This window comes from Rhinoderma darwinii, chromosome 4 (assembly GCF_050947455.1).
Source record: "Rhinoderma darwinii isolate aRhiDar2 chromosome 4, aRhiDar2.hap1, whole genome shotgun sequence".
NCBI lineage: Eukaryota > Metazoa > Chordata > Amphibia > Anura > Rhinodermatidae > Rhinoderma > Rhinoderma darwinii.
In genome coordinates, this window is record NC_134690.1 from 192,325,762 (window position 1) to 192,339,841 (window position 14,080).

Sequence of the window (14,080 nt, forward strand, 5' to 3'; positions counted from 1 at the left end):
GTGTAAAAATACACCCTGTCGGAACAGAACACCGTCTTTCCCATTGAAATCAATAAGCAGATGTTTGGAGGCGTTCGGTTTCCGATTTTTCGGCCCGAAAATAAGCCATGCGAACATACCCTGAGGAGACCCATATTAGCCCTGAAATAAAAATACAGTGACATTTCTTTATTCCTCTTTTAAAGTGATGGCAAATAGCTAGGCTCAACCTCTGAGAACCGCAATCCTGAGAATTAAGGGGCAGCAGCACTGATTTAGAGCTGCGTCCCCATCTAATTTTACCCTGCACAGTGCTGCCACCGGCCATCCCGCTGTGCATTGTGCAGTGAACTGCAGCATGGCACCAGTCAGTTGAATGGTGCCATGCTGCAGTTCCTTGCACAGTGGTTGGCCAGGTTGCTGCTGTGCAGGGAAAAATACTGAAGCGCATCGCTAAACTTGGTTGGCTTGCCCCATGTACTTGCATATAGTAAAGTACATGTGTACAACATAGTAAATAAAAGTTTATTGTAAGGATGCTTTTAAACTTTAAAGCGTACCTAACTTTTCAGGTGACTTTTCAGAATACGCTGTCATGTGTACGTGAGGGTTAACACTATTTCTGGACATTATATGACTTGTAAGTGGCATTTTTTTTTTTAGCAGTTTTTCCTTTTGCAGGCTCTATCTCTAATTTTATTAGTTTTCTCTGAGCTAGTGGGTGGGGGCCAAACGGCTATCATGTCTTCTGTACACTGACTGCACACGTAGAAGAGCAGAATCCTGCCCTCCTAGCTCTATCTATCACATATATGTTTCAGGCAGGAACATGGAGGAAGATAATACTGCAGTAATGAGCAGTGTAGCTGTTAATCCAGCACTGGTGTGACATATAATTTATCAGGAAGCTGCTGCAGCATCTTTTTCACTCTGCTACTGCGTCCCCCCCCCCTCTCCATAGACTTGTTGGCAGCTTGTCTGTGTATGGCTCGTTCTCTTTACACCCTTCATCTGCTGCCCCTCCCTTCTCCTAAGACTTGCATTGGCATGCAGTGAAGAGGCATACCCCCACCTTCTGCAGGTTGTCTGTAACTAGGGACAGACTTTGTTTGACAACACGGATGGACAGACAGCAGATCACAGTAATGGAGACACCTAGTGGCAGTAACTTCACACTTTGCATTGATCAAACAAGTACAATTTAACAGTAAGCAAATTACAAATTTGTTCTATATCCGATATATTATGAGATTAGAAGTTGTTTGAAGAGTTAGCGTCCATTTAAATATGCATCTCGTGACTAATACTTTCTTGACTGTTATGTAAATTTCTCTTGGAGATGGTTGAGTATTAAATCCTTTTATATTTACTTGTTTTATGCAATTAAAGGTCAAAGCAGTTTTGCTTGTAAGATGCGTTCTTGGTCTATACCAGCTTTCGTTCACTGGGACATGAATAGACTTGGTACTGAGAATTGTAGGCCTTCTGGTGCAGGAGACACGTGACACGCCTGATGACTTTGTCTATATGTCTGATTCTATTTGCAGGAAGTCGATGATGATCCTTGTCACCAGCAGCTGTAGCCGGTTATTTATGTGTCACTGTTCTTAAGGAAATGGTTGTGATGTAAAAATAGTGTTGTAGCCGATTATCTGAACATTATAGAAATTAAGGAAATTCAATTACGTTACCATTCCAGTAAAAATGGCCATTTCAGTTTTGCTGTCTGCTTTTTTCCACAAGGCCATATTTATTGTGTGTATTTGTATACATGATCTGTTAAGTCGTAGGAACCAGGTAGCCAAAGCTCCAAGACATTGGCTGCCTTCATCTAACTTTTTAGCTCCTTTTCTATGGATGTCTGTCTGTTTTCACAGTGTTCCCCCCAAATAAAATGTAAATAAAAAATAAAATAAAAAAATACTTCTGGAGTGGTTAAAGGTGCCAATCAGCTGCTGTTGGTGCCGCAGCACTTGTACGATCGTTGGTTCCCCTTCTACATACTTGTAGCGGCGCTCACAGTATTACAACCTTCTGCCATTGAAGTGAAAAGGGGAAGGCCTCGGACCCCGACTGATCAGCTATAGATGGCCGGTTGTGTGGATAGGCCAACAATTTTTTGGGAGTTGAACCCTTTTAACTGGATCCTGAACTCTGCAGTATTCTGTCCAATCCTAGTGGCAGGAGGTAACCATACAACTGAGATTTGCCCCACACAGTCTGTAGATCAACAAGTTCTACTGTCTGAAGCTTTCTGTTACCAGGGTTAAAGGGGTTGTTTAGTTTAGAAAACCCATTTTCAAATACGCTATTGGAGAAATCCCATGTTGGAGAGCGGCAACAAAGAGTATCTTGTGCTTTGTAGGGCCGAACATGTTTGTGCATTACATTTCAATTAGAACTGTCATGCCTCATTTCCCTTGTGGTGTTACTGCAGAACTCTTGCTGCCAGGTTCCCACACCGTTTATTGCTGGGTGGGGGTACCCATCAGTTGGGTATACACTATTCTTCAGCTTACCGACAGGATGCTTTTAACAAAAAGGGATTGTTCAAAGTGGACGACCTCTTGAAAATGAAGCTACCACTGTGGAGCTTTAAGATTTATCTGTAAATTTCTTAGGGTATGTTCACAGGCTATTTTAAGCCGTTTTTCGGTCCGTATACGGCCCAAAAAACGTCTAGAAATGCGGAGGTTTAACGCCTCCAAACACCTGCCAATTTATTTCAATGGGAAAAACGGCGTTCCGTTCCCACGGGGCATTTTTTTACCTGGCTGTGTTTAAAAACGGCCTTGTAAAAAAAACACCTTGTAAAAAGAAGTGCTTGATCCGTTTTTCAGTGACTTAATAGAAAAACCGCTCCAAAAACGGCTTTAAAAAAGCAGAAAAAAATGCTCGATGCTTAAAAAATGACTGACAATTCGGAAGTTTTTTCCCTTGAAAACAACTACGTATTTTCAGCCTTTTTTTTTTTTTGGTTAAGCATGTGAACATAGCCTTTGGCCTCATGCACACGACCGTAAAAACTCCCGTTATTACGGGTCGTAATTACGACCCGTAATAACGGGCTCATAGACTTCTATTGGCGACGGGTGCCTTCCCGTTTTCTCACGGGAAGGTGCCCGTGCCGTTGAAAAAGATAGAACATGTCCTATTTCAGGCCGTAATAACGGCACGGACAGTCCATAGAAGTCTATGGAGCTCTCGTAATGACGGGTGGTTACATGTGTGCACCCGTCATTACGGCAGCATTGCTAAGCGACGTCAGTAAATAGTCACTGTCCAGGGAGCTGAAAGAGTTAACTGATCGGCAGTAACTCTTTCAGCACCCTGGACAGTGACTACCGATCAGAATAAACCTGTAAAAAATAAAAATAAGACGTTCATACTTACCGAGAACTTCCTGCTTCCTCCAGTCCGGTCTCCCGCCCGTTGCCTTGGTGACGCGTCCCTCTCGACATCCGGCCCGACGTCCTGGATGACGTTTAAGGCCATGTGACCGCTGCAGCCAATCACAGGTCAATCACAGGCTGCAGCGGTCACATGGACTGCCGCGTCATCCAGGGATGTCGGGCTGGATGTGAAGAGAGGGACGCGTCACCAAGACAACGGCCGGTAAGTATGAATTTCTTTAACTTTTATTACAGAAAGGGCTGTCCCTTCTCTCTATCCTGCACTGATAGAGAGAAGGGGCTGTCGATTAGTGCAGTGCTATTTTGCCGCCAAAAACGTGCCCGTAAATACGGGTGGAATACGGGTGACACCGGACCCATATTTACGGGCACGGGTTCGTAAATACTGGTGCAAAACGGGTCGAATACGTGTGACACTGGGACCCGTATTTACGCCAGTATTTACGGGTGGGAAAAAATACGGTCGTGTGCATGAGGCCTAAGTCTGAATTCCCTATATCCGCAGCACTGGTGATGTCTCCCAAAGACATTAGTGCCCGGCTGCTACTCACTATTTCTATTATGTTAGGTTACTATGTTCAGTATTAACCGAGAACATATGGGACAATTATCACTCCCCTTCATTTTCCTCCAATGTTGACATGTACGTAAAAGTTCCTGCTATTGAGTAGATTCTTCATTGTTTTTGCCCTTATTGACGGTAACCACTTGGATAATTTTGTCTTTTTTGTTCCTAGTCCCTGTTCCTTCAAAATCAAAAGGGCTTATACAGCATGCAATAATTGTACTCCTCCACTGAATGGCAAAACTCAGACCCCTTTTCCATATACATCTATTGTCATTGGTAATAACAAGGTCTTGTCATAAAGTGATTGATGAAAGAGGGCAGCATTTAAATGAATTTAAGCTCAAAATGTCATATATAAGTAAGGCCTCATGCACATGACCAGAAGGATTTTTACTGTCCGCAAATACGTATGCACATCCGTAACCATCCACAATTGCTGAAGCGCCCATACTCCTACAGGTGATTCCGTTCCGCAACTGCGGGCAAGAATAGGACATGTTCTATATTTTGCGGATCATTTCTATGGTCCTGATACGCATCCGTAAACATAGCAAATTTCCTCTATAAGGCCCCATGCACACGACCGTGCCCGCAATCACGGCCCGCGATTGCGGGCACGGCCGGCCGCCGGCTGACAGACGCATTTTTGGGCCGTGCTCACATACAAAATATGGGAGCACGGCCCGCAAAATGCAAAAGAACGGACATGTTCCATAATTCCCGGAACATTTCCACGGCACGGACACCCCTCCGTAGTGCTACGTTAAGGTGTCCGCGTTCAATGAAAGTGAATGGGTCCGTTTTTGCGGACCGCAATTGCGGTATGCAAAAACTGAGGTTTTTTACGGTCGTGTGCATGGGGCCTTAATGAGTGTGAAAATTCATATAAATAGGATATAAGGGAGTTTTTCGAGTTCTTAGGCTATGTTCACACGGAGTATTTTGGGGGAGGAATATCTGCCTCAAAGTTCCAAACGGAATTTTGAGGCAGATATTCCTCCCCCAAAATACTCTGTGTGAACAGCAATTATCGCGCCGTTTTTCGCCCGCGGCCATTGAGCGCCGCGGGCATAAAACAGCGAGATATACGCTTTCTCCTGCCTCCCATTGAAGTCAATGGGAGGTCGGAGGCGGAAGCGCCCGAAGATGGGGCATGTCGCTTCTTTTTCCCGCGAGGCAGTTTTACTGCTCGCGGGAAAAAGACGCCGACGCCTCCCATTGAAATCAATGGGAGGCGTTCTCGGGCCGTTTCTGCCGAGTTTTGCGACGCGGTTTCCGCGTCAAAAAACTCGGCAAAAGACCCCGTGTGAACATAGCCTAAATGTGCATAATTTGATTTTAAAAAAAATTAATAGATCTTAAATTGCCGTATTTTTCGGACTATAGGACGCACCTGACTAGAAGACGCACCCAGGTTTTAGATAACAGAAAATAGGAAAAAGTTTAATATTTTACTTCTTTTACAAAGAAAAAACTATTGGTTAAAAAAAAAATATTTGTTCAGTTTTACCACATTCTGAAAGCTAGTTTTCCTAAGGGACTTGAACCAGCGATCATTAGATCGCTGGTACAATACACTGCAATACATGGATGAGTTACGGAAACAGCTACTCTGTTACCGTAACTCCAATAGTAGTACATGACAGTTACAGAAACTGCGTAGCTCAGCGAGTTACGCTGTTTCCGTAACTCAACCATGTAACCAGGAAGTGCCCGGAAGACGGCGGACCTGGGTAAAATAGAACGGGGCTTAGGGGGCCCTTTTCTAGAGATGGATGCGGGACCCAGATTTATGACATATCCACAGGATATATCATAAATGTCCTTCATGGGAAAACCACTATAAATGCCGCGGTTGCTATTGACAGCGGCATTTGACTAAACGGCCAGGAAAAGTGCCATCACTGTGCCTAGCTGTTAGTGCAGCGTGTCAGGAGCTACAATCTGCAGTATATGGAGCGGGCTCAGCGCGTGAGCCCACTCCATACATCATCCCCCTCCCCGCTCCATGATGTGCCGGCACATAACGGGTCGGGAAGGGGTTAAGTAAGGAGCGGTCAGGGGGTCCAGCACTGCCGGGTCCCGTGACTGCCGACTATAAGATGCAGGGACTTTTTAGCAAGATTTATTCTTGCTAAAAACTGCGTCTTATAGTCCAAAAAATACGGTACGTTTTTTTTTTTTTTGTTTTTTTCCCAGAGGTGGATTCCCTGTCCTGATATACTTGTCCCAAGGCTGATGTTCCATAACCTATATAAATTTGGGATCGTTGTAATCTTATTGCTGGACACTAAATAAAGTTAAACTCTATGTACACCTTTTTGGACGCAATTTATTTTGTATTAAAAATTTTTTTTTGTTTTTTTTGTGTGGTTTTTAATCAACTTTCCAAATCACTTTTTTTAAAATTTTTTTTTTTTTTTTTTTTAAGATATAGCTTCTATATATCCTGTATCTGAACTGATGGCTCAGCTGAGAGCGCGTCCTGCGTGTCTCTGACCCACAGGATCCAGCTAATAACGATCACCTCTAAACCCGACAAAAAACTCCCCTGGAGTAGATGTCTCAAAAATGGGACTTCAATGTTACTTATGCTTTTGCCTCTTTCTTTAATTTCATAGTTCTAAGGAAGGATCAGCTATAAAAAAAAAGAGGTGATTTTGGTGGCACACTATTGGCCTAAAACATTCTGGATACTCAATCCTAAAAACCTAGTCTAGAAAGATCCATGACCGTTCCTATACTAGATGTATTGATACAAGAAGGTCCAGTGACCTATGCTCAGGTACAAAGGTTTGACTTGTTTGCCTGGATCCTGAGAGGATCGTCCAGATGTCATAATAAAAAAAACTCTGCTTCTAAGTTGTGTATCTACAGGGTCTGTCAGTTTTCAGAACACTATGGTAGTTACGGGTTCCTGCCCATGCCTTGTGGGAGAAGGATAATCTCCTGGCCTGCTGTTGCGGTGATTCACAAAAATGGAATTACCGGTAAGGCATTTATTGTTCCGTTGTTCTGCTCTGTCACAGGAGCAAAATAAGGGAATAACTGGAAGTGCCGGTTCCGTTGCACCACCAGTGGCCGACGGAACCCATTGACTTTAATGGGTTCGGGTGATTTTTTTCTTTTCTTCCGGGAACAATAGTGCTGCATGCCGTGCTATGGTTTTAAACATTTTTGGTGGAATCTGCGACAGAGCACCTAAAGGAACCGGTAATGCAGATGTGAACTAGGCCTAAGAGTAATCCAGTTTTTCTATTTAGCAGTTTCCCAGAAACATTGTCAGCATATTCTATCAATCAAGTGCGCGTTTTAACATCCGTTTTTGAAAGTGAAACCTGTAGGTCTAGGCTTATTATAGCTGTCTCTTACGCAAGGAAAAAAAAATTGCAGCCCATTGCCATAGAATAGCCTTTCGTGAGTGCCTTTTGGCATAACTCTGGCGTATTCGGCTGACCGCACTGGGAAAGCAGCAGCCACTCAAAATAGGGGACACCCCACCCCACCCCGCTACTCTCGCCTATTTCCCATATTTCTCCTCCCATGTGAGTGATGTGTATAAATGTATTGCGATTTATTAAGTGGTGTCTAAAAGTGGTGCTTTTGCTGTAAAGACTTGTGTGATGTAAATGTTAGGGTATTTGTATAGGCACAGTGACTAAGATTTCTATCTTGATATATTCCACGTGTGGCATTTAGAATATACATTACCTTCTGGGTAGCCTGGTTACCAGGAATCTGCTGAACTGGTTTGTCGACATGTCTTTGTCTGGTAAGACAGGATTTTTAAAGAATCTCCTTTGTGAGAGTAGTCCCTAATCGTGTTCGGCAGTATACAGGGTGGGCCATTTATATGGATACACCTAAATAAAATGGGAATGGTTGGTGATATTAACTTCCTGTTTGTGGCACATTAGTATATGGGAGGGTGGAAACTTTTCAAGCTGGGTGTTGACCATGGCGGCCATTTTGAAGTCGGCCATTTTGTATCCAACTTTAGTTTTTCAATGGGAAGAGGGTCATGTGACACATCAAACTTATCGATAATTTCACAAGAAAAACAATGGTGTGCTTGGTTTTAACGTTACTTTATTCTTTCATGAGTTATTTACAAGTTTCTGACCACTTATAAAATGTGTTCAAAGTGCTGCCCATTGTGTTGGATTGTCAATGCAACCCTCTTCTCCCACTCTTCACAAACTGATAGCAACACCGCAGAAGAAATGCCTCCCGATCTGACCCCCTTAGACTTTTATCGTTGGGGTCATCTGAAGGCAATTGTCTATGCTGTGAAGATACGAGATGTGCAGCAACTGAAACTACGGATACTGGAAGCCTGTGCTAGCATTTCTTCTGCGGTGTTGCTATCAGTGTGTGAAGAGTGGGAGAAGAGTGTTGCATTGACAGTCCAACACAATGGGCAGCACTTTGAACACATTTTATAAGTGGTCAGAAACTTGTAAATAACTCATGAAAGAATAAAGTAACGTTACAACCAAGCACACCATTGTTTTTCTTGTGAAATTCTGGATAAGTTTGTGTCACATGACCCTCTTCCCATTGAAAAAACTAAAGTTGGATACAAAATGGCCGACTTCAAAATGGCCACCATGGTCAACACCCAGCTTGAAAAGTTTCCCCCCTCCCATATACTAATGTGCCACAAACAGGAAGTTAATATCACCAACCATTCCCATTTTATTTAGGTGTATCCATATAAATGGCCCACCCTGTACTATGAACATTTCCCAGGGCTTCTGAATCCTCGTGTGCATTAAAGGGAACCTGTCACCAGCATTTTAGCTATAAAGCCAGCAATACCTGGTGAAAGTGGGTGAAAAATCATTGTCATCTAAGCTATAAATATGTTCTAAGTAAGCTCTGTAGCTTTAGTATTCCGTTTTTCAGTGGTCCCAAGCCATATGCAAATGAGCAGAAAAGAGTCAAATCTTCATCTGAAAAGAGTCAGATTTTCATTCCTCCAGCATCTCAGAGTGGACTCCACCTCCTTTTTGATTGACAGCTCCTTAGCCAGTCAGGGCCAGACAGGTGGCAACGGTGGGCGGGGTTAAGAAGCTGCATCCCAGAGGGAAAAATAATTACCATAAAAGGTGGGAAGAGTTTAAACGACAATATTTACCGACAGAGGAGGACTTCAGGAAAGAAGAGAACAGGAACGAACTCTGGACAGCTGCGGCCATTGAGGGGTCAGGCGAGTTTAACAGGTAAGATGTTGATGACCGGATCCCTTTAAGTAAAGTCTTTTCATTTACAGCCCAGGCATTTGCTATATGGAATGCCCATGTCTTAGTTTAGACTTCTTGTTTTTTTAGTCAGGATCTTGACAGACGAGCTGTTAGGATTCCTGGTCACCAGTGCTGGACATCCCACTCAGCCCCTCTTTTTCTACCAGTCAGTTTAACTTGCTTCTGATTGTGACACCCCACAGCCACTAAGCTGCTAAATTGTGACATCACTGTGTGAAAGGTCCTGAAAGGGCTGTAATGAAGCTTCTATTACTGTGATAAACAGATCACAGGTCCTTAAGCAGTTTCACTTCGGCATGGCCCTGCTCACACAGAGGTTTTTGCCGTAAAATGCATCAAAAAACGCTGTGGCCGCTCTGTTTTTTTCAGCCTCCCTTTGATTTCAATGGGGTTTTTGAGGCGGAAAACGCCTCAAGAAAGGACATGTTGCTGCTTGTTTTTACCGCGTGTTTTTCTTCCCGCTCGCACAGTATGTTATATATATATATATATATATATATATATATATATATATATACACACACACACATTGTGACGCACATCTTAGGCCCCATGCACACGAATGTGCTTTTGCGGCCCAATTTGCCCGAAAATCCACGTGAGAATTGCGGCTCCATTCATTCCTATGGGACCATGCACACGACCGTGGTTTCCACGGTCCTTGCGTGGCCCCGGTGCCCGGACCGCAGAAAGAACGGGCAAGCCTTATTACGGCCGTGTTCTGCGGTCCGGGCTCATTGAAAATAATGGCCGCGGCCATGTGCACAGCCTGCGATTTGCGGGCGGCTCGCGGCTGACACTCCGTGTCTCGCCGACCCGAAAATCACGGCCGTGCACGTGGCTACGCTCTGTTTTTTTTTTTCTTGTTAGTCACTGGAAGTCTAATTTAATAAAGCTGGAATGATGATCACTCCACTGAATTTCTTTATGCCACAGAGAAATGTGCTTGTTTATGGTGCGCTATATATGAACACCAATCCGTATGAACCCCTTCAGGACTGAGCCTATTTTGGCCTGACGTGTCACTTTATGTGGTAATAACTTCGGAAAGCTTTTACCTATCAAAGTGATTCTGAGATTTTCTCGTGACACATTTTGTACTTTGTTAGTGAAAAAATGTGGTTGATAAATTCAATGTTTAATTGTAAAAAAACACCAAGATTTGGAGAAAATTTTGCAAAAATTAGCATTTTTCTACATTTCAAATGTATCTGCTTGTAAAACAGATAGTAAAACCACACAACATAATTACTAGTTTACATTTCCCATATGTCTTTTTTGTTTGCATCGTTTTTTGAACATTCTTTTATTTTGCTAGGACGTTACAAGGCTTAGAACTTTAGCAGTGATTTCTCATGTTTTCAAGAAAATTTCAAAAGGCTATTTTTTCAGGGACCAGTTCAGTTCTGAAGTGGCTTTGAGGGCCTTATATATTAGAAAGTCCCCATTTTGAAAACTGCACCCCTCAAAGTATTCAAAATCGCATTTAGAAAATGTTTTAACCCTTTAGGCGTTTCACAGGAATTAAAGCAGAGGTCAAATTTACAAATGTCATTATTTTATTTTTTTGCCAAAATTAATTTGTAATACATTTTTTTTTCTGTACCACAGAAGGTTTTACCCGAGAAATACAACTCCATATTTTATTGCCAAGATTCTGCAGTTTTTAGAAACATCCCACATGTGGTCCTAGTGTGCTAATAAACTGAAACAAAGGCCTCAGAAGCAAAGGAGCACCTAGAGGATTTTGGGGTCTCCTTTTTTTAGAATATATTTTGGGAACCATGTAAGGTTTGAAGAGGTCTTGTTGGGCCAAAACAGTAAAGACCCCCCCCCCCTCCCAAAAAAAAGTGACCCCATTTTGGAAACTACACCCCTCAAGGAATTTATCTTGGGGTATAGTTAGCATTTTGAACCCACAGTTTTTTTGCTAAATTTATTTGAATTAGTATGTGAGGATGAAAATCTACTTTTTGTTCTGAAAAAACGTAGAATTTTTTACAAGGTATGAAGGAGAAAAAACACCCCAACATATGTAAAGCAATTTCTCCACATTATAGCAATACCCCATATGTGGTAATAAACTGCTGTTTGGACCCACAGCAGGGCTTAGAAGGGAAGGAGCATAATTTGGATTTCTGGAGTTTTCAGTGCCGTGCCGTGTCACGTTTGCAATGCACTAGAGTGACCCCATTTTGGAAACTACACCCCTTAAGGAGTTTTTCTAGCGGAAATGTTAGCATTTTGACCCCACAGTTGCTTTACTGAATTCATTGGAATTAATCTGTAAAGGTAAAAGTCTACTTTTTTTTTTCAGAAAAAACTTTTAATTTTTAATTTTTACAAGGAATAAAGGAGAAAAAGCACCCCAAACTATTTCTCCTGATAATGGAAATACGCCTTATGTGGTGATAAACTGCTGTTTGGACCCACAGCAGGGCTTAGAAGGGAAGTAGCGCTATTTGGCTTTTGGAGCTCAAATTTAGCTGAAATGGTTTTCGGGTGCCATGTCGATTTTGCAACGCCCCGGAAAGGCAGAAACCGTGGAACCCCCCCCCCCCAAAAGTGACCCCATTTGGGAAACGACACCACTTAAGGAATCTAGGGGTATAGTGAGTGTTTAGACCCCACAGGTCTTTTGCAGGATTTACTCGAATTAGGCCGTGAAAATGAAGATCAATATTATTTCCACTAAAATGTTGCATTTTTTAAATTTCACAAAGAATAAAAGGAGGAAAAAACACCAACATTTGTAAAGCAATTTCTCCCGAGTACGGCAGTACCCCACATGTGGTCATAAATGTTTTTTCATTAGAAAAGTAATCCTTTCCGGACTGATCCATTTTTCTTTTCTTTTTAGTTTTTCCCTCCCCTCTTTCCAAGAGCCATAATTTTTCAGTCAATAGAGTGGTTTGAGGGCTTATATTTTGCGGGACGAGCTGGAGTTTTTATTGGTATCGTTTTTTGGTACATACAACTTTTTCAGCACTTTTTATTACATTTTTTTGGTAGAGCCAAGGTGACCAAAAATATAGAGATTTTTGCAGGTTTTTAATTTCTTTATTTTTCACAGTGCGAGTTAAATAATGGTATATTGTAATAGTTCTGACTTTTACGGACGCAGCGATACAAATCTTGAGTATTTTTTAAATTTTTGTTACGTTGCTTTAGAGAAAAAGTGTGAAAAGTTTTTTTTGGGACTTTAAGTATTTAACTTTTTTCACTAATAACTATTTACTTTTGTTTTTACACATTTTGTTAGTCCCCCTAGGGGACTTGAGCCAGCAATCATTAGATCACTGGTACAATACACTGCAATACTAATGTATTGCAGTATATTGTCATTTTTACAGGCTCCTGTAAAAGCGCGACCGCTGTTCCGGTCAGTTAGTCCTGGGTGTCAGCTCTAATACACAGCTGACACCCGCAGCGTATGGCGCGGGCTCAGCGCGTGAGGCCGCTGCATACATCACCCCCGACACCACGACATGCTATGTCGTGGCGCGAAGTGGTTAATGCGCAGCGCATGGTGCAGAGTGAAAATTTTAATTTTCCACTGATGTGCCATTTAGTGCACTATATGTTATGCCCAGTTTGTGCCACTGAAGAAAAATACTTCATAAAATATTAACCGGGTTCTCCCAGGTATGGCGATGCCAGATCTGTGGGCGTAAACTGCTGTTTCGGCACGTTGTAGGGCTCAGAAGGGAGGGAGTGGCATTTGGCTTTTGGAGCGCAGATTTTTCTTGGTGGTTGTTCTGTTTGGCGTTTTGCTGGTATTTCAGTTTATAATGTGGGGGCATATGTAATCTGTGTGGGGTACATCAGGGTATAATAATGCGGTAAATAAATAATAATCGGCAGATGTGTGGCCGGTGTCGCACTGATAAATGGCGCCCAATCTTATCCGCTATTGGAACACACTGCACATTTTGCATTGCCATATTCTGAGAACCAGAACTTAGTTTTTTTTTTTCACCAGAGCTGTATGAGGGCTTATTTGTTGCGGGACAATCTGTAGTTTTCAGTGGTACCGTTTTTGGGTACATGCGTGCAGCAAAATACGCTTGCTCTGCCTCCCATTGATGTCAATGGGAGGTCAGAGGCGTAATCGTGCGAAGATAGGGCCTGTCCCTTCTTTCTCCCACAAGCCGTTTTTGCCGCTCGCGGGAGAAAACCGCCCCTGCCTCCCATTAAAATCAATGGAAGGCATTTTCGGCCATTTTTTGGCGAGTTTTGCGAAGCGGTTTCCGTGCCAAAAAACTCGTCAAAAAACTGTGTGAACCCAGCCTAAATGACCATTTTACTTTATTCTGTGGGTCGATATTACGGCGATACCATATGTATATAGGTTTTTTTGTTTTGCAGAGTTTGCGCAAAAAAATCACTTCCTTATAAAATAAATTATTTTCTGTCACCATATTCTGGGAGCCATAACTTTTTTTTATTTTTCAGTCAAAAAAGCTGTGTAAAGGCTTGTTTTTTGCGGGACGGGTTGTAGTTTTTTTATTTGTACCATTTTGGGGTACATGCAACTTTTTGATCACTTTTTTTATTGTATATTTTGGGAGGAACTTTCTATCTCCTCGCCATGTCTAGACTCTAATCAGGGAGAGGGGAGAGCCTGCGCTGTTAACCTTGGAAAGAGGCGGCCAGTCTCTATAGACTTCAATGGGCAAGTCTAATCCCCAATTACGGACCAGAATTGGACATGCAGTGTGTTTCATGCAATGGACACACAATCTGTAAAAAAACACCCATGTGTGAATAGCCCCATTGAATTAAATTGCATTGGTCAGCGTGCTGCCATTTATTTACACGGCAGCACATGGACGTGAAATACGTTTGTGTGA

General features: G+C 42.5%; 1 protein-coding gene across 4 annotated transcripts in view; it reads left to right on the forward strand.

The window, feature by feature from the left end:
* Positions 1–14,080, forward strand: part of SMAP1 (small ArfGAP 1) — a 256,284-nt gene that overhangs the window by 1,809 nt on the left and 240,395 nt on the right. The window lies entirely within an intron of this gene.